We start from the raw sequence: 23966 nt of genomic DNA, 5'->3' as shown, positions 1-23966 counted from the left end.
TTGCGGGTAATGAGCTCCTGATCACGAGTCAGGAAACCCGGCATTCAACACCCACCCCACCGCCACCACCACCACCCTCCCCTCACCCCATGCAACACACACCAAAAGGGAAAAAAAAAAAAAAAAGAAACTACACAGCTATCGTATGCTCAGCCCACAAAGAGAAATAGTATTGGAGAGGCAGGGCAGCGGGGCAGAGGTGCAGATGAAAAGTGTCTAGAGAAACTTCTCCGAGCTCTGATATACAACTACCAGACCTCCAAAATAAAGTAAGTGGATTTTTCTTCTTCTTCTTCTGGGTGCACACTTACTGATGCATGGCTTTTCGTGGGGTAGGTGTGATGTGATGGTGAGGTGGTCACTTGAGCAGCCAGGCAGGCAGAAAAGTTTGGAGCCGAGCGCAGAATTGACTCAGATGGTACGAAGGCCATTTTTTGATGTGTTTCTTCGTGTGTGTATCTGAGATCCGGAGCTGCAAGTATCAACCCTTGTTGTGCTGAATATAAGTAAACTTTAAGGTAAAGTTGCAAAAGAAAGAAGAAGTTTTAATCTTTCTTTTTTTTTTTTTTCATTTGTTTTCCTGACAATTTGCCTTTTTCGCTTTACTGTTTCATATTTCACCAAAACACTTCTGTAGACATGGTCCTAATCGCTTCTTTGTTGCTCTTCCCATTTTGAGCAGATTTTCCCCCCGGGGCTGTTGATAGGAGATAATAAACATATGAAAACATAAAAGACTATTAAGCTTAAAAATGCTGAGAATTATGAGCGCAGATGGAAAAGTGGCTTGTAGACATATTGGGTAAACAATTGGAAAGTCACAATAATCCAGCAGCCATGGGCTACGGACTGTGGTGTTAAATCATTAATAGGGCCGTTTCCTCAGTGATTAGACTTCAAACATCCATATGTTTTGTTTATTATAGCTATCAGCCAAATATATGCAAGCCCAATTTAGCATGTCTGTGCATGTGCGCTGGTTGATGTGGGCCACTTTTTGCCCAGGATGTCGTAATTTGGGTCAGGCCTGACTGGAATGACAAACCCCGAGCAGCCGTATTGTATCAGCGCTATGTGGTCCGGCAGACCTTCTTGCTTGCGTTGCCATGGCTTTCTTCAGCACTGGTATAGCAACCCGAGTCAGACCAAACACTGTTCCTCTCTGTCTTATGGGCATTCCTGCTGCGGACAAAAGCCTTCTCCGGCTCATTCTTGCTCGAAATGAGGTGTCCGCTTCATTTCTTTAGAATCAACACATGGTGTGGTCCTAATGAAAGAGCTGGGGGAGATTAAACATGAGGTGGAGATGAGCTTGAGAAACCAGCTTTGGTCCGTAGGAAGTCAGAACACAATGTGGATTAAGCTGGAGGACGGCCAGCAGGGCCAAACTCATAAAACTACTTCATTTCCGAACAGAACCTGGCATTTTCCTTCCAAGATGGCCACTTGGAGGCCTTTAGTGAAGAGACATTTTACACATTCTGCCCTTTTCTCTTGTTAAACGCTTGCCCCACGGACTTCACCACGTGATTCCAGCCTATATGTCAAGACTAAGCACAAAGCCAGTTCATTTCCGTCCATGTCTTCACAAATTCTTTGACGAGACTGTTCTCCATGGAGGAGCCGGAGCAATAAGGCATAGAATTGCGCTGTTAGGGCCCTGAGAAGTCCGCTCCAGGGGGGAGGGAAGAGCTGTGAATGGAACCAATTCTGGTCTATAGGGCACAAGTAAGTGAGAGAGGGAGAGAGAGGGAGAAAGAGGGTTGGGGGGGATGAGGACATACACAAAGATCCTCACATTGAGTGGCTGGTTTATTCTTGTGGGGTACGCACTGACCCCTCACATGTGGGATGAACAGACTGAGCCTTGATGGGGTCCGGAGGGCCTCCAAAGAAAAGGGTGGACAGGATAAAGAGAGGAACAGAAGAAAGGAGGAGGGGAGGGATGCCAGGAGAGAGGCCTGTCAAGGAACCGTCCTTCATTGCATCCACTTGTAGACGTCATAGCGCCGGAGTTGCATTAAGCGGAGCTGATGTGTTGCAACATGGGTCTTGTTTTTTCGCTGTATTGGCCACCATTGCTTTTGGTAGCAGCTTAATTACTGAGATCTGGGAACACGGTGAATGACGCAAGTTTTAACTCACACGTGACAGGTTTCCTAAAATAATTGTCAAAGCAGCAGAAGCTGAGGCACCAAAAACACTGGATCCTACACGTCCCATAATGCAACTCATACGTGTTTTTTTGCTAAACCCTCCCTGCCTGGTAAACTCCTGTGTCAACAAGCGGGTGCAACATATGGATATGCTGACACAAGTTTATGTTCTGATAGTGTTGTACTTACGCTCTGCTTAGGTTTAGGCACTAAAACCACTTGGTTGGGGTCCGGAAAAGATGAAGGAAGATATATTGGCTTACCTGATTGTGTCACCGCAAACACAGTTGGAAATTGTCCCAATATTGGTTAAAAATATCCAGCCACAGTCTGTTCACCCTGCTGCCATCTGGCAAAAGGTACAGAAGCATCCGCTGCCTTACAACGAGGAGCAGCTTCATTCGCCAGGCCGCAAGACTCCTGAACTCATCCTCAACACCTCATTGTTTTTGAACCCTCGTTTAAAAAATGACAGATACATTTACCTTGCACCCTGCAGCTTGTGAGTACAAATGTTGAAACGTCATCCTGAACAGTGGTCACTGGCTTGAATTGTAGAAGACCGTCCATTTCGTATCCACCAGCTGAATGTCCTTATATTCATAATGTTAATAGGAGAAAAAAAGACAGCAGAGGACCTTATACAGCTCTTCTCACAGGTCAAGTAAACTCAATTTGGTGCATAAAATCAGTAGAGTGCCCTCAGGTCACTCAAACTGCAAACATCAATGAAAAATTGAATTTCCTGGTTCAACTTTGACCTTTCTTTCTTGCCACAGTTGTATGCGAACCCATTTTTCCTGTGCGATGAGGGATTGTGACCTCCATCCTGTTGCCTCCAGTTTCAGTTTTACCTCTGATTTAAGTATTTCAGGTATTCTGGTCAAATTATTGGCTTGTTCACAATCTTAACAATCCTTTTTTCGTGCTTTGCTTTAGAAAAGTGATCTCAGGTGAGTGCAGTCTACAAATAATGATAGAGACTTCAAAATAATGGAATTATCCTTTAACTACAGCTCTTCAGGAGACTCATAGTTGCTCTTAATCTCAGCACCTGAGCTCGCCACTGATATCTCACCTAATCTTTTATTCAGTTGTGGAGATGAGCGGGGGACTGCAAGGGGACCGGCACCTGAGGCTGTTGGGTTAATAGTCCTGTGTGGAAATGCAGACGTTCTCATGGAGACGTCAAGCGAGCAGCTATCTCATTATAGGCGAGGGCGAGACAATCAAAGCTGTCTGCAAAACCTCTAAGCCGCTGATGAGAGAATGTTCCTCTTGTGTGGTGTCGGTCCCCATTGTCTGAGCGAGCCCATTGATGGGGCTACTAATGCCTTTTATGGCTGAAGTCGGGGTTTGTGTTCGTGCATAAGTGTTGAGGCACGTTGCGAGTCCCTCAGTCGCTTTTTTGATCAGAATCAAAACTTCCACCCTCTCGCTGGGCGCCGTGAAAAAGGTGCTCATTTCTTTCCTTCCTTAAACTCATAAGGATTTTTCTACATTTCCTGTGGAAAAACAAATATCTAATTGTGGCTCGCATCTCGCTGCCCTGCTGTTGGCTTGATCTGGTGTTTGATCCTCGGCGAGCTAATGATAACCCGAGGCTTCCCACTGTAATCAGTCCGCTCATTAGTGTCCCACTCGGGCACACAGCCGCCCACACAAACTTACAGACGTGCACAAACATACACAGACTGTCCCCAGGCCGGCCGATAGGTGACGGAAAGAAGAGAGGGCAAAGGTCACGGGGCTGGAACACAAGTTCAGTATCTACTGAAGAAGTAGAGTGATCCCAGACTGGACTCTGACATTTAATTGGGAGTGTTCGATTGTATTTCTGTGTTCGTCAGTACATACTAGAGGTTTTGTAAGTAACAAAATGTGATCATTCATAGCTATAACTAATCCCATTTGACATATATTCAATTGAAAACAGTACATAGACAATGTATTTAATATTATATAGTACAATATGTATATGCCAGAGCTGGCCCACTCAGCAGGAGAGAGTCGGGTGCAGATCCAGAGCTCCAGGAGGACTAAACACCCTGAGTCACATCCGATTCTGCTCTGATCTGGAGCCGTTTACCGACGAGAGGAGAGCTCAGGAGTTACTTTTGAACTTTTGGGATTTAAAAGGTGGATTTATCGTCACTCCCATTTATCCACCTGACAGCAGCAGTGGTCCAGGGAGGTGATCTACGCAGTAGGCTGGTTAAGTGCTGTAATGTCGACTGCCTGCCAGACCTGGAGGGGAAAATGTACTTTCATTCATGAATGTAACTTTACAGAGAGGAGAGAGACCCAACTTTTTTAGGTTTGGAGTTGTAACATTGTTTTGAAATGTCGACTTATTTGCTCTCCGATTCCACACGTCAATCGTGAGATGTGAAAATATTGTAGAGGCAACTAATTAATCCCATTGTAACACAGACAAATATTGATGTAGACTTGACATTTACTGGAGGATAAGCAGGGTTTAATGGTCTGCCAACTGATTTTCTTACCACGCAGACATAAATGTAAATCAAATGACTGTTAGAGTTGTACAAATACTGTGCAGCTGTGTTGTATTAATTCTAAAATGTTGTCGGGGGCCACTCGGGGGCAGAACAACAAGCTGAAATCACCACATTGAAACATTACCAGCTTATATAGCAAGCAAATGTGCAAGAATAAATAAAACCGTTATGAAATAAAGCTAGCAAACAGTGGTTTATTCACACGCACCAAGCAGAACAGGAGCAGCATTAGCATTCATTTTGGGTCATGCTTGTGTACACCTGATGTATGACGGTCTAATATTTATTCTCCTTGGGCTCTGTCAAAGACAACAACAACATTTTAACAACCCCCGAGGGAAATATCTGGCTGTTTAGTTGCAATATGCTGCACTATGTGCTGTCGCTTCCAACTTCAGCATCTTACTGATTGCTGTTGGGCAGGGAGGGTGCAGGGTTTTCGTTTGTTTTCAACATGTTATTGCTGCTGAAAAAGTTGACGATGAAGCTGAAACCAAAACAAGAGCTAAAAGAGGCTAAAAAGCTCTGCGTGCCAAGGGATTACACGCAGTCATTTGACCGAGTCTTAACGTGATAATATTGATCAGAACAGCTTTAAGCACGCATGTAAACACAGTGTTAATAAGGAGCTTGCAAATGTGTGTATTAGCTTGTGTGTCATTCTTTTTTTATCCCACAAGCAGCTTAAACAAATCCTGCAGTGTGCAGGATTCTGGACACAGATGCAGTACTTGTGTTTAGCAAACATCATACAGGGAATACAGGTTCTCAGGGTGCTCCCTCGCCCCTGGTTTGTGTGTGCAGGCTTCAGAGTGTGAAGCACGAGGGACTGGGGAGTGTTTGTATTCCTCTAATGAACTGAGGGATGATCTTGCCGCTCTCACGTACCATGGCATGAATGGAAGAGAGAGAAAGCTGGAAACTCAAAGAGGAGACACACAGTGCAGTTTCAGCAGTACATACTGTAAAAAGGAGGCTAACGCTAGCTAGCATACTACTGTTGACAGAAAAGTACAAATCTTACCTGCAGTTTTCACTGAAGGATAGAAAGCCTGTGTTGACTGTGTCTCCCCAATCACCCAGACTTGTTTAACCTTCTGCTTTTGTTTTTATCTCACTGCAACATGTTACTACAGCAGAGTTGTTGCACCACACTAATCTCCATTCTGTTTTCCAGCCCCTGAGGCTAACATTAGCTAGCATACTTCTGTTGACAGAAATTTAAAATCTCCCCTCCAGCTCACGCCGAAAAATAGAAAACCCATTGGCCGTGTCTCCCTACTCATCCATTACTACTCCTTTAACCTTCTGCTTTTGTCGCACCACGCTAATCTCCATTTTGTTTATGTCTGCTTCCCCATTAGATCACATGAGAGGGATCAGGATCAGCCCTGGGCTGAGAATATGCAGGGTGAAAAGCCCTCCAGACAGACACAGATTCTTTGCTTTATTGTTAGATGCAGTATTAGTTAACAGTCTTGTTAAAATCGACCATCTGGTCATTCTTCCATTAGTCCTTCTCTCGGTGAGAACAGGTGCAACAGAAACAAAAGTAAGTCACATTACAGACTTGTAAAACTTTCTCCCTAATGCAGAGCCCTGCTAAATGGCTCAGAGGTAAACTCTGAGGGGACTATTAAATAACACACAGCCAATATGCCGCCAAAGCTTCAACTAAATGTGGAAATCTATTGTCTCAATCAATGCAATCTCATTTTATTTAGAGCCGCTCTTTGGCTGCCTCGTAGCCGGGAGTGGATTGAAGCCGGCCGGTAGAGTTATTAGCGATATTATGATCATTTTCTACAGAGAGATTTTGATTCTTGCAGCCTGTAAAGCTTGTGTAGGTTATAAAAAAAGGGGGGAAATGTGATTCAGAGGCGCGTGGCAGCAGGTCGCTCTTACTCACGGGGATTTGTTGTGATGTGGCCAGTGATGTTGAATGGAAAGTTAAATTGATCGTGAGCCTCGCTGTGGAACACCGTCTACCACTTAGCGTCTCCATTCCAATCCTGCTGCTAATTGGATTGCTAATGGTACCGTTACGCCGAGGTGACAAACTTCTCTGATTAGAGGGGGTTTGCATAGCGTATCACGAAATTAAATCGCAATTTAAGTGCAGTGATCACCTGAAAGAGGAGATCTGATTTCCTTAGCTCTTCAACTGACACGATTAAAATTTATGTTACGGATAAAAAATGTCTGCAGCTCTTTTTATTAGGCCAAACAGTGGTTGCCAGGCTGCTTAAAGGGCCAAATCTTCAATACTTAATACCAAAATAAATTTAAACAGTTTATACAGCCTCCTAATGCCAAAGGGGGTGTCTAATCCTTGGTTGCATCTCAGCAGGTTTTAATCTGGCCCAGTGGAGAGTTTCTGCAAACTCTGGGACGCCTTCCTGTTCCTCCCTCGAGGCACGGCGTTCTGGAAAAAAAGTATGATCTGGAAAGTTAAACACCTCAGATGGATGTGCAGAGGATTAGACAGGCCCACTCTATGGTCACAAACACCAAGGGATGGTCTTATGTCCACCCACCAATAAGTGATTAGAAACCGGGATCAGTCGGGTGGGGGTGTGTTCGACAAAGCCGCGAGGGAGAAAACGTTCTGCCAGACACTCCTCACGTGCATTTAAAAAAGAAAAAGAAAAAAAAAAGGTATTTATGTCACAGCCTTCCTTTGAGTTGTAGCTGAATCCCAGACTCGAGAGTTTCATTCGCATGGAGAAGGAGGGGTGAGAGAAGAGAGTCGAGTAGGAAGGAATCGGCAGAAAGGGAGAAAGGCGAGAGAGAATCATTAGTCATATCCATTAGTATTCCATCCACAGCTTGTGCTGTGAGACAGCCGGTCTGTCCAAACAAACAACCAGCAGAGGGGGGATGCCTCATTATTACTTCCCCTCTTTTCTCTCACCCGGAGTTCACATTCCATCTGACCACAAACACCAGGCCAGGGCTGTGGCCTTGCCCTCTGTCTCCGCTGGAGTTTAGAGATGTTAGCGGGGCTAGTAAAGCAACAATTCACATGCTGTTCAGTACATGACGAGGACAGTACGGTACAAGGCAGCGTCCAGGGAGAGGGGGGGGGGAACAAAAACACAATGTGAATTCATGATGTCTAGTCCTCTGAGCATTTCAGGTTGCCGCCCTCTACAGCCTGATGCATTGTGAGGCGGAGGGGGGCGGCTTTCTACCCTTGAGACGTCCGCTCTTCACACGCCTGCCACCTTCCCCTTCCCAACAGTTTATCACCGGGAGATCCCAGAGCTCCCAGAAGGAGGCATTTGCACTCAGCTGGCAGAGAAACTGAAACTATAGAGGCTCTGGCAGAAGCCACGCTTCCATTATAACGTTGCAAAAATCTAAGTCAGTGCACGTTTGCTTTATGTGAAAATATTCATGAGGACATGACAAGATTATATAATTGCTAGAGCATGAGTAAGGCTGATACATGAGGGCATTTCACTGCTGCTTCCCACCTAAGATGGTGTTTGTGTCTTCATCTCTTCTGACCCAGATGTACGCGCTGGTGTTTCTTTTATCAGCCTTTATGGTTTATAGAGAGCGAGGTGACATGCCGACAAGCCCCCCCTCTGGACTTGAACCGGGGTTTCTTTCCTCTTTTTGGGCTGAGTGGAGGCATATAAAAGTGAGCCGCAGCACGACATTAATGCGGCAGAAAAAGCAGAAGCAAGAACCACAGCGGGAATGTGCGTTTGAAAAATCTCTTGCCGTCAGTCTTTGTTGCATATTCCAACTTTTCCACCTCAGCGAAACACTTTTTTTTGGCAGATTTTTTGGGTCTTTTTCCTTTTAGTCTTTGCCATTTTTCTCACAAATTTGGAAAAATAGGCAGAAATACAGGTAGAAAAAGTACAGCGAGATGTCCTCAGACACCAGCTGACCTCTGTGCTCTTATAAAAACGCACACTGTTTTAGCACAAAAGCATGTCCCTCAGGCAGCACCCTGAACAAGTGAATTAAAATACACTTTTCATGCAAGTCAGATTCTGAACCCCGAGTGACCTTTCAACATAATCATCAGGGAATATAGAGAAAATCAGTGCGCTGCCTTAATTTAAATGGATAATTCACCCTGCACTGCAGTCCTTGATGCCTCCATCCCGAACTCTTGGCTCGTGGGAGGCTGCAGACTGAACAGTGCCGCAACAAGGATTGATCCATCACCAGCTGCCCACCCACCAGCACTGTCAATTGGAGGTCGAGCAGTGCTGCCAGGGAGTTTAATCCCGGTGTATGCTCTCCTGCATCATCACGATGAGACCAGAGGAGGTGGACCCAAATGTAGATGAAGATTTATTCAGGATAAACGGCAACATTAGGACGAGGCAAACGGCAGGATCAGGGAAACTCAACGGCAGGATCAGGGAAGCAACAGATGACCCGAGAAAGACTGGACTCAAATACAAACTAAACTAACGAGGGGATGAGAGGAGAGTAATGAGTGGAAAAACACTAGGAACAGGGAAGGGCTAATGAGACTGATGCAAGACAGGTGTGGAGCCAACGCAGGGTTAAAAAACTCCACAAAAACAGATAAAGACCCAGAAATGAAAGAAGTTCTGAGCGCTGCTTTAACTGGCTTCAATAACATGACTTTTAATAACCTAGTCACTTTTTAATTCAGGTGGAATTCGGCACAAAGTTCTAATCTAAAAGTATTTGAACTACTTTGCCCCTCATGGTCGATCAAAAGGCCCGCGGCTGCTCTCTCGAGAGCCTATTAATTCAAAATCTAATATCTAGGATCAGATTTTTTTCCTCCTGACTCCTGTCATATAAAGGGTTAGAGGATCACAACGGAAATGAAGCTGACTTTTTGTCAACTTTATGGCACTATCCTCGATAATTGGTGCATTAATTTCTCTAATGTCTATTCAAGTTTTTCCTTCGATTTGTCTGCCATCTTTATGATATTTGTAGAAAACCTAACTGACTAACGATCTGCCAATCATGCTACATTTCTACCTTTTAGTGTGAAACGGTGATTCCCAAAGTGTGGCCAGCGTCCTTACTGGTGGACCGTAGTGGTAACGCATTTAAAAAAAAGTCTTGACCATGCTTCAGTGTTCGGTGTTGCAGAGACATCGACTGAAGTTGGGATGCTAACCAGCTAGCCCCTTGCCACCTTGCACCGTACAACAAATTGTTGCACATATGTGGATGGATTGTTAATTTGCTTTGCATTGCCTAAGGCTCACGTTCACATACAACCGTTCTGGTTATGATTTTATTTCTTTAGGGATATACTAGTTGATCAGAGCTGTAATTAAAAGTTCGGGTGGGCCCTGGAAGATTACAAAAAGGCGGCGACATTCTTAAGTTTGGGAATTGTACTTCCTCCTGTCGTTCCTTCGACTGTTTACGCTCTGCAAGGCTCTGCACTTGAGTTACTGAATCGACTGGATGTCAGTTTCGGACACAGGGTGAAGGTGCCTCGACTGCAGTGGCTCGTGTGACACACATTTAAGGAAAAAAAAGAGGGCGCCAGCTGAGGCAGAAGCCCCGCCACGCTCTGCAGTGTTCCTACACGAGGACTCGCTGTCTCCTCTGACTGTTCTAATGCTCAGTGGCAAGTTGAAAGGTCTTGTTTAAAGCCCTGGGCTGTGACTGGAGGCAAGTACCACTTCCCCCGCCACCTTACACCCACCTCCCTCTGCTTACCCCTTAACCCTTCATGCACCCGGCCCCACAGCTGAGCACAGCCCGTGTCGTAAAAGGGGCTACTGGCACTCGCACGGCGGCTCTGAGTTGTGTTTTCATTTTGAACGGGTATGATTGGATGTGTCCACGCGGCAAAATGGGCTCCCCTTATTTATTTGTAAATCGTGCCACGCATAGTGTCGCCACATTTATGGTTTGGCAAATAAAGCCGGAGCGAATAGTGTTTTGTGCAGATGAATGTAGACAATGACAGCAGCGGGGACGCGGGAAATCTGGTGGGTTTGCGTTCCTGATGGATGGAAATAGCTTGCCGCAGAGGCAGGAGCACTGGTGAATAGGATGGATCTGTGAGGTGGACATCAGCATGCACTGTACTGTAAGACTAAATGAGTATGTTCGGGAAATGGGCCGTGTTTTGAAGGGAGTGAATATCAGGGGCCATTCTTGTTCCTTGTTATCACACAGTGCCTACCTATAGAGCAAAAATAGATCTTTCAACACTCTTAAGTGAGTGTGGCTTATTGTAATATTGGATTTTTCAATGTTCAATTATATAACACCACTGCAGCAGGCAACACAGTGAATGAACTGGCCTTTAGAGGGTAATCCTTTATTCTGCTCTTGTTTTAGCTGCTTAACAAATAAGCGAAAAGAGATTTCTCAGAAGCCTCTTTTCGCTGAAGAATCTGCGTTGAACTTCAGTGACGTTCATCGGCCCCAGCCGTCACCGGAGCCGCAGACAAACAAGCTGCAGCCCATTTTATTGTGGAATAAATTAGTCGGTGTGGATGCTGGGTATTGAATTCCCATCAGCCTCTCCGAGCTGACGTCAGAGGACCTCAGGCGGCGGATCTCTGCGGGGATGCACGTGCCATCATCGGTGACTGCTCTCCACTTAAAACTCCAACTCTCTCTCATACACACAGATACACGTCCACACTGTTTGGTTACCTCCCGGGACTCGGATGCCAATTACATGCCAATTACTACCTTTTTTTCCCCTTATTTTTTCGCTTTTCAAGTCAAGGACATCACATATACAAAGTTATTTACATATTTATTAAGTTTGGTGTTAAGCTTTCTTTGGGAAAACAGGTGTTCAATTAACTTCCAGCCAGCTGCTATCAGAGATGTTTAAAAAGCTGATTGCTTAAGTTGTTTCCTGCTTTCTTTTGTTGTGACGCCCATCGGCCTAATGAATGTTAGTCTCAGATCCAAGGCCACACTCTGAAGGACCGTTCAAGCGTTTTCCAAAACTCTACAGGTTACACGCTGGACTTCATCTCTGTCCAGGAAAATCTAGCAGCGGAAGACAGTGCTAGATGGAGGCAATGCGCCACGTTAGCCTCCCAATTCCATCTCCTCGTGCCAAATGGCCCCAAAGACAATGCAATAAAAATGAAGGATTCGCTTCGGCCAAAAGTCGTGTCCTTGACAGATCTGGGATGTCCAATCTTCCTCTGTCCACCGTTCTCAGTAAATAACTTTCCCCCTGCTTCCTCGATGGCTGGAAATAAGACTGTCACTGGGTCCTGGAATATAGTGCGTCGCGAGCTATGTTTGATTCATTGAGGGTCGCACAGAGCCTGGCAGAGCAGGGGCTGAGTGACACTATCATTGCAAACTGGAGTAAACAAGTTAAAAATAGCAGTGTTTTCTTGTCGTAGAAGGGTTTCAACATGACATTTTCTACACATTTTTTTTTATAGAGAAGCAAGATAAACAGCTTAGTTTATTCTAACCACAAGTAATGAACAAAACACTTGGAAAACGTCCCGTTAATGATTTGTATCCCCTTAATTATATCCAATTATTCTCTAACTCGTCTGCCTCTTTACAACTCCTCTTTTGTTATTGCTTCTGGAATTAATAATGGATCATTCGTTTTTTTTTCCTGATCTGTGTAGCAATAATAAAAAAAAGAAGACGAAAGCATAAATAATACAACATAAATTCTATATTATACATGTTAGCTTACAGAGATGATCATAAATATGAAAAGAAGTTGAATTTAAGGCAGTAATGAGATATTTTTTTTCTTGCTTTTAGGGGCAGCAAAACACGCTAGCCTACCTGTTAGCAAACGGTTTACACATCCAGCAAACATAGAGTAACATTTAGATTTGTGTTTCTGTTCACTTGATGGATGTAAGTCCAGTATTCACTCTGGTTTTGTTCTCCACCAGCTCCTGAAGGAAACATCTGGCTCTTAAGATGCTAAACGCTCCATCCTGTTCACCAGCTAGCAGCTAACGTCCTTTGGTGCTGAGCAGCATAGCATTCATAGCAGGTGTCTTGGTTGTACGTTCCTGATAAACATAAGTCCTACATTTGCTCTCATTTTTACACTGTTGTGCGCCACACCAACCCTCTAATTAGCTGCTAAAAGCTCCATTATGTTCACGAGTTAGCTGCTAACTTTTTATGTTTGCAATATCGTGCTAAGCATTAACTTGGTGTCTTGTTTGTATAAACCTGACGAACATAAGTGCTATATTTGCTCTCCTTTTAGCATTGTTTCGCTAAATGCTCCACCACGTTCACCAGCTAGTCACTAACTTTGTCTGTCTGCTGTTTTGGTGCTGGGCAGCCAGTGCAGAGAGGATTTATCTGAAGTTTTTGGCAGATAATAGCTGCCCGCCGGAAACAACGCTGATTAAAGCAACAGAGAACACAAACTGAAACTCAAAAACTCAAGCAATTAGCTTCAAAGATGGTAACTCTCCATCGAACTAGAGGGCAACGACGGAGTGTGGTGATAAATCTGCGTGGGTTTGTCACTTCAAGCAAACCCCTTTCACCTTACAAGTAGTCATTTGACCCATTGTTAAAATTAAAAGTATTGGTTGGAGCAGCTTTAACTTGAGATCTGAATTTTTTAGACAAAAAATAAACAAATCACTTAAAATGACTCATAACTAAATGTCTGTGAGGTGTTTGTTGATAACAGACTTGCAGAGAATATATTTATTGGTTTATGTTTGAGCAGGAGAAGAAGAAGGCTTCGTGTCTTATATGCGAGCATCTCCCTGTTTTGACACCATATTCTCTGCGAGGCAGAAGTGGAGTTTTGACATGTTTGAGAGGCGCTTGCAGTCGGCGGGTATTTCATGCCTGTTTCACTGAATGAATTTTGATGGGCTGCTATGGTCCAGGCGTCTTTAACAGTCCCGACAAGCCTTTGTTCTTTCCCTGTTTTCATGTCTGATCCCCAACAGCCCACAGGGGGAAGCTCTGTCGGCCGTGCGCTCTGAAAAGCCTTTCTGTTTGATCAACTTCTAACATATTTGAACAATTTAGGCAGGGGATGAGTGCAGGTAATTCAAAGCCTGCCAAGAAAGTGTTTTGGGGAGATGAGAAGACGCGCGGGGTTCACAAGGAGTAGCGGAGAAAACTCGGCTCTGCTCATTCCGGCGCCGCTGCATACTCCAAAACTACCCATCAACACGAACACGAACGCCTAATGCGGCTGACATCTTCCATCTACAAAAAAGCTTTTGAAATGATCCTATCTCCCCCCAAAAACCACCTCTATCTACCCTTTCTCCTGCTTCCCCCCCTTCTTCAGGCAATAACTTATCTCACCCAGTAGAGGCCAGTGTGCAGCTTATGAGGTCATTCTCACAATATGACAGCTGCACTGCCAAAAGGAAAAAAAAAACAGGCTTTTGAACACCTTCAGTGGAGGACAGAGTGGAGCCGGGTGGTGGGGGGGCTGGGATATCATTCGGGTCCAGTCTAAACAGCACAAGACTGCGAGGGGGATCAATGAGGCATCGAGCAGCAGGACACAAAGAGACACATGTTTGACTGTGATGTAAGGTAAACGTTGAAGCCATCTCCGCCATTGTTTGAGGTAGAAAACCCGGGAGAAGAGCTCTGTTCGATACTGCCATGAAAGGACATCGACGGTGGGTTGCCATTAAATACAGTTACTGCAGATGAGAGGTCAGGGCCATTGTGGATGGATCATGAGAGCCCTCTGCTGACAGTTAAATCAAAAAGAAACCAATACCTCCGTCAAAACAAAGCCCCCTGCTTCCAATTTCTGCACCCGCATTAAGAAGAAAAATAGACTTTGCTGAATAGGTGTGATTATTCTCCGTGGTTGAGTCATCAGAAATAAGCTGCTTTTTTCTCTCCCCCCCCCCCATGTGGAGAATCGAAGTGGGCCTGGGAAATTGTAATCATCATCATTTAGCACTAAAATCTTATTTCAGACACCCACCTACTGCTGTAAAAGAAATGGAGAAATGATTTAGTGATCAGAGGGGAGGTGTGGAGGAGATGAAGATAACAGTGTGAATATGCTGAAAACTGTTAACAGAGTGACCAGTGATTTATTTTCAGTTTTTTTTCTGATGAAGCTGTGCAGCCTGTTTTTTTTACCGCCGCGAGCCTGCAGTAAAGAAACAAATGATGCTCCTCACAAGGCGTTACACTTTTTACTCAAATTGTCACAGAGTTTCGACTAGAAAGAAATCAAATCACTTATTTCTGACTGTTTCTGAACTATTTCGAAATGTGTCGAAACAAGACGGAGTAGAAAACTTTGGGGAAGTATCTTCAAAAGTGAACTTTTCACCCCGTATTGGCAGTTTCCTTTCACCTCACTAAAGACAAATGAGATTCAGGTATTTAAATTAAGGATTTCAGTTACTTATTCATATTTTTTTCTGCTGAATATCACATGGAGAACCATTTTAATCCATACCTACTGCTGGAAAAGAAATGAAGAAATTGATTAAGCGGTCAAAGGGGAGGCGTGGAGGAGACGGAGTGACCGGTGATTTTTTTTTTTTTTTTTAGCTGAAAAAAAAATTGATGCTCTTTATTCTGCAGAAAATGTCTCCCACATGGCTTTGGACATCATTTTTACTCAAATTGTGACAGAGTTTTGACAAGACTGAAGTAAGATCACATATGATACTCATTTCCATGTTCATAATTTTATGTTGAGTTACTACTAGAATAGGTTTACATGCTTTTATGCTCAAAAAACACATCAGTTTTCTCATGCTGTCCAGTGCTGCAGCCCTGTGCTGCCCCTCTGTCTGAAACGCTCTGTTTTAGCTCCTGTCTCTTTAAGACCCGCCCCTCCTGAATGACCATTCTCCTCTGATTGGTCAGCTCACACACACCTGAGTCAGCACCGCACGTGCCAAACTAGCCACGAGGAATAAATTATGCAAATGTGTGACATGGCGACGTAGTGTGATGTCACAAAGTCACAGGATTAAAGGCGGGACTACTGACGAGGCGTTTGAGGAGTGGTGTTTTCTGTCGGAGAGAAGAGCTTCTGTTGATCTTTTACATGCACAACAAACGAAAAAGCACAATAGGTTTCATTAAAAGTTCACACTGTAATTCACAAATGAGATTCGGATAGTTAAATGAAGGAGAAGTTACTTATTCATGTTTTTTCTGCTTAATTTCCCAACCTGAGCCATTTTATATCAAGGAACAAGAGCTTTACAATGATTAATTATTTCGTCTCATGAGGAAATAAAATCCATTTCACATTTGATATTCCGCCTCAGATTTAGCAAATAATGCGAGGGAGGGCAAAACAAAAACAACAACTTCACTTCTCGCTCGAAGTTCATCTCAACCCTGTCTGGTTATTTTTCAGTTTCAGACAGGCTGCCGGGCGTGTTTGAGTCGGAAAAAGTGCAGGCAGAGAAACAAATCCCCAAACCAAAGCTGCAGAGAAACATCATTATCGAACAGCGCACCTAAAACTCCCGTCTCTCTGCGGGTCATCCACCTGGGAGCGGCATGCGAGTGAATAATAATCAAGCAAATATTTCAAACTGGAGTCTAAACGGGGAGTTTGGATGCGGAGGCACTAATTGACAGGGAGTCCACATAAGTCGGGGGGAACATGTAGTGCAGACTGAAGGGTCACTGACTGATGTCCTTGGGAGAAAATAGTTGAAAACGACCGCTGATGATTGCCTCCCTCAAAATCGCACAGGTTAGTGATTAAAAGGCCCAAACTCGCTCGGTTGCAGTCATCCCTGAAATTGGACGGATATCGAGGTAATGCTGCGACTCACAGAGCTGTAGGGAGCGACTATTATTATTATTTCAAAATCAATAGGCTTTTTTTTTGTGTGAGTGGGGGGGCCCGACTGGTCGGATCGAGGGGCAGCGTGACTTGCGTCTCGGAAGATGTTGAACTGTAACTACTTCTCTCCGGCGCTGCTGCTGCTGCTGCTGCTGGCTGCTGCTGCTGGCTGCTGTGTGATCTGAGGTGAGCCCCAGCCTGGAGGGAAATGTACAACTGTTTGCCTTTGTGAGGCTTTCGTAATCTGTAGTCGAGCTTTGTTCCGCTGCCACACAGGCTACAGGGGCACCAACGGGGCCTCGGTGCTTCAGCTATACAAAGACACCATACTGTATCTTTGTTATTCCACTTTGGAGACCCTATAGACCCGCGCCTTTAATACCTATTTCAAGAAGCAGAAGGAAACGCACATTAAAGTGCCTCTGATTCACAGCATGTGGGCTCAGGAGAGCTGCAGTTTAAAAAGTGATAGGTAAATATATATATATAGCGTATACTGTATATATTCTTCTGTATCCATGCCTGCAGTGTGACACTAATACTGTAAACACAACATCGCATCTCCACAAAATGGTGGGAAGAGCTGTCAAAACTGTCCACCACGATTTGTTTTGCTAAAGTGAGTAAACACGATCCGCCCACGCTCTTTTCTCAGTTTATTGTCTTGCGTCAATGTCAGACAGTCAGAACTTCTCATCTCCAGCGCGTCTCGGCGACAGCGCAGCTTAGCGCACGCCTCGCAAGCTAATGCCGGCGCGCCACTGTCGCCGAGGCTTCCCCCCTTTTCTCGAGATGCAAGATCTGCAAGCAGAGTGCGAGAGGAGGACGAGGAGGAGGAGGAGGAGGGAGAGGAACATTAATGAATCCCTCTCTCACATCTTCTCTCTCAACTTGCATAAAAAAACTCTCTGGATAATAAAACTAATTCAATTAAGTGGATTATTTTGTCTTTGAATCTGCCTCAAACCACAAACATATTGTAGGTAACAGAAAACAACCTCCTGCCTCACATTCTTTAACATTATTGTGCACGAAAATGATGCATAAACCTGTTTTTAATCACCCCGCCTGGCAGAATCTGGTTGTTACCGTGCTGAAATACACTTTGGATAAAAATATCCTCAAATGACGTAGGTTATATTATGTTCTGACTGCAGGGAGCAGCACACGTCCTGCATCCACAGGCTTCTTGGCACTTGTCAATCTCCAACCACTGACCTTGAAGCGCCATGTACTTTAATAAGTGAACAGTGGCGGCTGTTTTTTAATTGACACAGATCTTTAGACCACGTGGGCGTCGCACCGCAGAGCAGCCTTTCCCTTCACGCTGACAGAAACATCTGGCTTCTGAGGATGGTTATGCTTTCCTTAATATACCGCGGCTGTGCATATTTCCAGCTTCTGTCATTAACTACATTTTAATGCGTCTTATTCTCATGCAAGATTTTATATTTTCCTCATTTACTTGGTTGCAAAGTACCGACTGCTGTTATTTTGCACTGCACTACAATATATTTGTACATCTCATTCTTACTTCTAAATGTTACCATAATGTAAGTATCATAACTGTGGTTAGAATAAAGGTCATATAAATTACATGCACTGTATGTGACCTGATTTTCATATCAGGAGACGGAGAGGATGGTGGTGGAGGCTGCCGAGTCAGTGGCCGCTGTTCAAGACTGTGTCTCAACATTTGTGTATAGAGTTTTTGTTTGTGGCAACAAATATCAGATACATCAGGACATCTTCAGCCGTGTATGTGGCAACAGAACCGGGTGTTTTCTAGTGAGATCTGAGGACATCTTAAGCTGTGTTTGTGACCACCACAACAGGTATTTTAAGCCAAGTTTGTGATGTTTTCCAAACCCTTACCAGACCATTGTCACAAGATATAATAGAAAATTGAACCTAAAGAAACGGAAAGTTGCAACATAAATTAATATAAAGCGTCAACATTTCTGTGGTCTGTGGTACAAAGTAATTATCGGTTACATGTTGGAACAAATTCATTTAGCTCTTTATCTCATTATGAGCTCATAAAAGCACATATATGCCACTCCCAACAGCAGATGTCTGTTGCAGTAGTTCTTTAGGTCTGCAGAGCAAATGAAAGTCACCTGCAGGAGCTCAAACTTCAAGAGAAAATGAAGAAGAGAAAAAAAAAAGCATCTGTGAGAAGTGAACAGCTTCTACAACTGTCGTATTCCTACTGTATGTGGCTCTTACAGTACATGCTCTCATTCTGGTGTAAATCCCGGTCATGTGCTCTGCTGTTGGGCGTGTTGCTGTGTGTGAGAAGCTGGTGTGGGATTACAGGTAACTGAAGGCTTTATCTCTCCACCGGCAGCTGCACTCGTGCTCCCTCTCAGCTCCGCCGTGTGACGCCTGGTTTGGGGAAAGTGGGTGGTAAACCTCTGTTGGGAAATGTTGGCGTGTGTGTAGGCGGCGCATGTAGGTTATCTGAGACCGGAATCACGTTTAAATCCAGGGGATGAGCAATATCTTGCTTTGGTGTGAGGTGCACAATATAGAATCCTAAGCTGAATCCGAGGTCGTACAAAATACCGAGCTTTTTCAGCCTGCTGTGATTATTATTCAAATCAGCGCCAGAGTCAGCCAAAGGAAACACGTTGTTTCTTAGTGTCCCACAGCCACCAGTGGGCTCCCATAATCCGATTATCCCTTTGTTCTGTTTTTTGTCATAATTTCAGTTTGCCCAGATTTGCCTTGTTTTGCCGGGCCAGCAAATATTTATTTATTATAATATATAGATTATAACAAATAACTTTAATTTGGGGTGCAGTAGTAGTAACAAACAAGAAAGTTAATGCATGTTTTATACAATTTGGGGGTTTTGCACACAAAAATAAACATTTAGAGACTTCAAAAAAAGAAAAAAGAAAAATGGATGTCACCATACCAAAATTGGGGATTTGGACCACAACATTACAAATTTTGGACCATCGGGGGCCACAAGAGGAACGTGTACGACTGCCATACTAAATGAAAGGTTTGTGGGCACCATAATGACATTTTTGGATTAAAAAATAGAACAAAAAACGTTTTAGGGTCACCTTGACAAATTTTGGAATGTGTCACAAAAACAAATATTTGGGTTGTAACATAATGTTTGGGGACTGTAAAGCAAATTTTAGAAGTTGTGGGAGCTGTGCCAATTTATACCGCCATACTAAATTTTGAGGTTCGGCAGCTTCTCAGAGTCGGCCTGCTCTGGTTGTTTACTCCTCCAGAAAGTCTGACTCTGCACCCAACTCTCTTCTCCAGAGTCACCTTGGATTTTGCTCTGATCCGGAGCCATTTACTGACAGGAGGAGAGCTCAGACATTACTTTTTACGTTGTGGGATTAAAAAGTGGATTTATCTTTACTCCTGTTTATCAACCTGACTGCAGCTGCAATTCGTGGAGGTGACCTCCATCGTCGGGTGTTCATGCTCTGTAATGTTGGGTGACGACTGAAGCTGGGGTGGGAAATGTACTTTACTACATGAAGGACATTACAGAGAGCAGAGGGGAGAATGAAGAGAGAGAACCGGAGTCTCTGGTGAGTGCTGAATTCAGTGAGAGTGGACCACTGCTGACTAGCTTACGGCTAATGTACAGCAAAGTAATTGGGCTGTTTGGGGGTTATAATAGATAGATTAATTACAAAAATCTATCTAAGTGTTGGAAGCATTTGGGATAATGCAAGTACACAACTCCACACATTTATAACAGAAGTCTAGTTGTCTTTAGGCATTTTAATGCAGAATTCTTACATAATATATCCTTAAAGCCTTTCTAGTTACTTTAAATTATAAATGTTTGGGACTCGCTACAGGACATTGATGTATGCGCCAATTAGTGTGCAGTATGACACGGCCGAGATGCTTTATGAACATGTCTACCGAGCTGAAATAAACCTTCAAACATCCCTTTAGGCTATGTAACTTTGTAAATCAAAATAATATTCATATATTTTGTTTTTACTGTCTTATTCAAAGCGTATGACTCATGACTGGCAGGGATATCTGCTCCCGCGTTATTTACCTTAATCCACGGCACATTAAGCACATTCTCACTTTCAAGAAGACTGTGGTTTCTGGGCTCTTTAATAAGCTGTCACTGCCATTCCACTCCAAATATGAAAATCCACAGTCTGTTTACAAGCAAAATTAAATACACAGAGATACGAGCGGCAACGCTGGAGTGGACAGAAATACAAATTCTCTGCGTATCTCTCGGCTAAACACTTCTGAATAAGAAGAGGAGAAAGAAGCAGATGGCGGAGAGAGGCAGACATGATGGTAAAGAGAAAAAGGATGGCTTAATACAAAGGCAGACAAAACTGCCCACGCTCTGTGCAAAGGCTTTCTCATCCAGCATACTTTAATGAACAAGTGACTCAAGGTGCTTTCAGCGGGTTCCTGAGAGGAACACACACACTCACATAAAGATAAATGTTGCCTATTCAATTAGACAGACACCTCTAAATTGGCGCCTTCGGAGAGGGAGGCAGGAGAGCGAGTCTGAGAGGGAGAGAGGAGAGAGGGGAGACGGTGGCCGTTGATGCTAACAGCGTCGGGCTTGAGGGACGGTGCCTCGTTTCTGGCCTGTCAGCGGCTGCCAGCGGGTTTCAGACTGCACGGGTCCAGTGTGTAGACGGCCCGGATCTAAAGGGAACAGCTATTTCTGGCCATCAAAATGCTCCCAAACTGAGGGGGAAGCACGAGGATGAGGGGAGGCGATAAGACGTCCTCTGCAGCCAGGCTGTACACAGGTGATTCAGCTGTAGTTATCTTCAGCGAGAGGAGCGGAGATGAATGGTCGGGATCAAAAGAGGCGACTGTATGAATACAGCGCGCCAGCAATATCTGAAATTGATCAAACTCCTGACTCAACGCTGCACACTGTGAAGCCCTTTTTAGCATGTTCTGTAAACGTGAGGCATCGATCAGTTTTTAGCCTGCAAACCCTTTTAGCTTTGACATTTCATACATAGGGAAGACGGTAACACTTGGGTTTGCACAAGATTGACATGACACCTGTCAGGAAAATGTCTTTGGGTGGGTCATTTGCTCACTATTCAAAGTGGAAATAGTTTGAAATGTCTTCTTTATACCTTTGTTAAGCTTTATGTGTTAGCACCTAACTATAAAGCAAGGAATCTCTGTCAGTCTGTCTGTGATTTGCATATCTCAAGAACCTATAACCCAATCTGTTTCACACTCGGCAGGTTTGTAGATGAGTATTCACTGAAGTGCAGTGTTGAATTTAGTACAATTTGGAGACACAACACATTCAATATTAATAGGCTAAGTTTTGAATAAACAGCGGACTTCACTTCGTGCACATTCGGAGGCGTTGCTCCATGGGGAAGCAGACATAAACAAAATGGAGATTAGCGTGGTGCAACAGCTTGCTGTAGAAACCTCTTGCAGTGAGAAGTGCGGTTTGTTTGGTTTGGTTTAGGAAGACATCATGCTTTGGGTTAGAATAGCTGCGTTCAGTCTGCTAACGTGCAAGTAACATTACTTGATGTAATTCACCTAAACGTCGCTTACGTAAACGTCGCTTACATAACGTAAGTTTCATGCATGTACGTTAACTTACTTACATAACTTCTCTTAAAAAACAAATCACCCCTGACTCTTGGTCACAAACAGGAAATTAATTCCGGTCTCTGGCGGGAAAGTTCACTGTATGACCCATCCAACCACCCACTGACTCATAATATTGCACCAGAGGGGCGCTTCAAGAAGCTGCTGTAGCCTATGTGACTCGTTGTGACTGAGACCAGGCTGTAACTGAACTGAACTGTATTGAGTTCCACTTGTTAAAGCCGAGAAAACTTTAAAAATAACTGCAAACATTGGCAATCTTTCGAACTTTTCTGCCATCGTTCACAGCGTCCTGAAGTCGAACACTCTCTAATATTTGTTTGAAATGTTTACCCCCTGAGCCAGTGCTCACAACATGTTGTTTTTTTAGTATTTATCAACCTGTCTCCACTGAAAAGAAACCCTTAGTGAAAGTTTAATCCACTTGTGTGGCCCCCCTGGCTCTCTTTTTGCAGCCTTCTTTTCATGTGAACACATGGCCAAAAAAATTACAAAGCTGAATACACTCTGATATAAAGAGAGCGAGGGAGCGGAGCAGCGTTTGCAAAGAGAGCTGAATACTTCATTTGTGGCATTGCAGTTTTATAATCCTGAAAAAGGAGGGTAGCTGATAGCTACTGGAGTCTGTCACACCAGCATGGGACCTCGTATGAGTGCTAATAATAAAGAAAAAAGGGGGCACGGAGATGAGCGGGAGGATAAGCGACGGAGTGGGTGTTTTGGAGGCGTAGATATAATATGATCAGGGTAATGGAGGCATTCATGCATAAACTCAAGTCTTCAATTTCAGCCGTTTCAGCTCCGATGCTCTCACTGAGCCGTTGTTTGTCATCGTTATTATTGTGTTTTTATCATTAAACAAGAGCGTCATTCTGCACCGCTGTTCAAACTGAGCTCTGTTTTCAGGACTTGGCCTCAAACTCAACACACACACACACACACACACACACACACACACACACACACTGACACACACAGTGCCACACATGCTGTTTTTGTTCCGGAGCACAGCTCCCTGGGGGCTCCTCTGGGGCTGTTCTCAGAGATAGGAGGGACCCCTCTCCACACACTCTCCCCCCCTACTGCCTGACCTTTACAAAACACAAGTCAGAAAATGTGTGGCATTTCCCTCTAATCATCTGCACCTAAACGCACCAGAAATAGCGGCGCACTTCAATTAAAGGAAATCCGACGGCCCCCGTGAGAGATGATTCACTTTTCTTCAATGGGCGTCGCTATCAGACCCGCAGGTATTATTGCACCGAGCGGCTTCTTCTTATATGACTTACCATATATTTATCTACACCCCTTCTCCTGTAAGCCTTCACTCAAGTGTTTATGCTTTTCTCCCCCTGTAATCTTGTTTTTTCTTGTGGCTGCTATATGGTCGACTTTACATGCTTGTCTGCTTGTCTCTCTCCTCCGAAAGCCCTTCTTTGTCCTGCAGTCAATACACTCCTCATTTCATCTGTGCTGGAAACCTCTCAAAAGCTCAGCTCAAGGAACAAGCGGACCAAGAAACTCCTAAATAAATCCTTTCAATATGCCCTGTGTCTAGGTGAGGCATTCGCTTCTCTTCTGAATCACAGCCGCTGAGATGGGAAAGCCACTCAGAAGTGGATTTTTTCGTCCTGACTTTTCCCAAGGACATACTGCTGTATTCTCTGTCTGCTGCTAAAGATAAACAAACAGTGAACCGGACAGAAAACCTGTCAATAAAAATAAAAATGTGTTTTCTTCTGTTTTCTCTTTTTCTAAACATCCGAGGAACAGAACAGAAATGATCCTCCAAGTAAAGACGTTGCTGTGTGAGATGATTTAAATTCAATTTCTGTATAAATTTGAGCTTTTTTTTTATTCTTAGCAGGTAAGGGTCATCAATTTTGCGAGAAAATGGACCAGCACAGCTCA

The 23966-nt window shown here is 44.1% G+C and overlaps 1 protein-coding gene across 1 annotated transcript in view; it reads left to right on the top strand.

Moving 5' to 3' along the window:
* Positions 1–231: 231 nt before the first annotated feature.
* ptn (pleiotrophin) overlaps positions 232–23966 on the top strand; it is a 47509-nt gene continuing 23774 nt past the window's right edge. The window contains exon 1 of the mRNA XM_073480879.1: positions 232–269. The gene's annotated coding sequence lies outside the window, so the exon portion shown is untranslated. The remainder of the gene's footprint in view (positions 270–23966) is intronic.

This window comes from Pagrus major, chromosome 14, assembly GCF_040436345.1.
Source record: "Pagrus major chromosome 14, Pma_NU_1.0".
Taxonomy (NCBI): Eukaryota; Metazoa; Chordata; class Actinopteri; order Spariformes; family Sparidae; genus Pagrus; species Pagrus major.
Note: the sequence above shows the minus strand (reverse complement) of the source record. Positions and strands in the feature narration are given on the sequence as shown.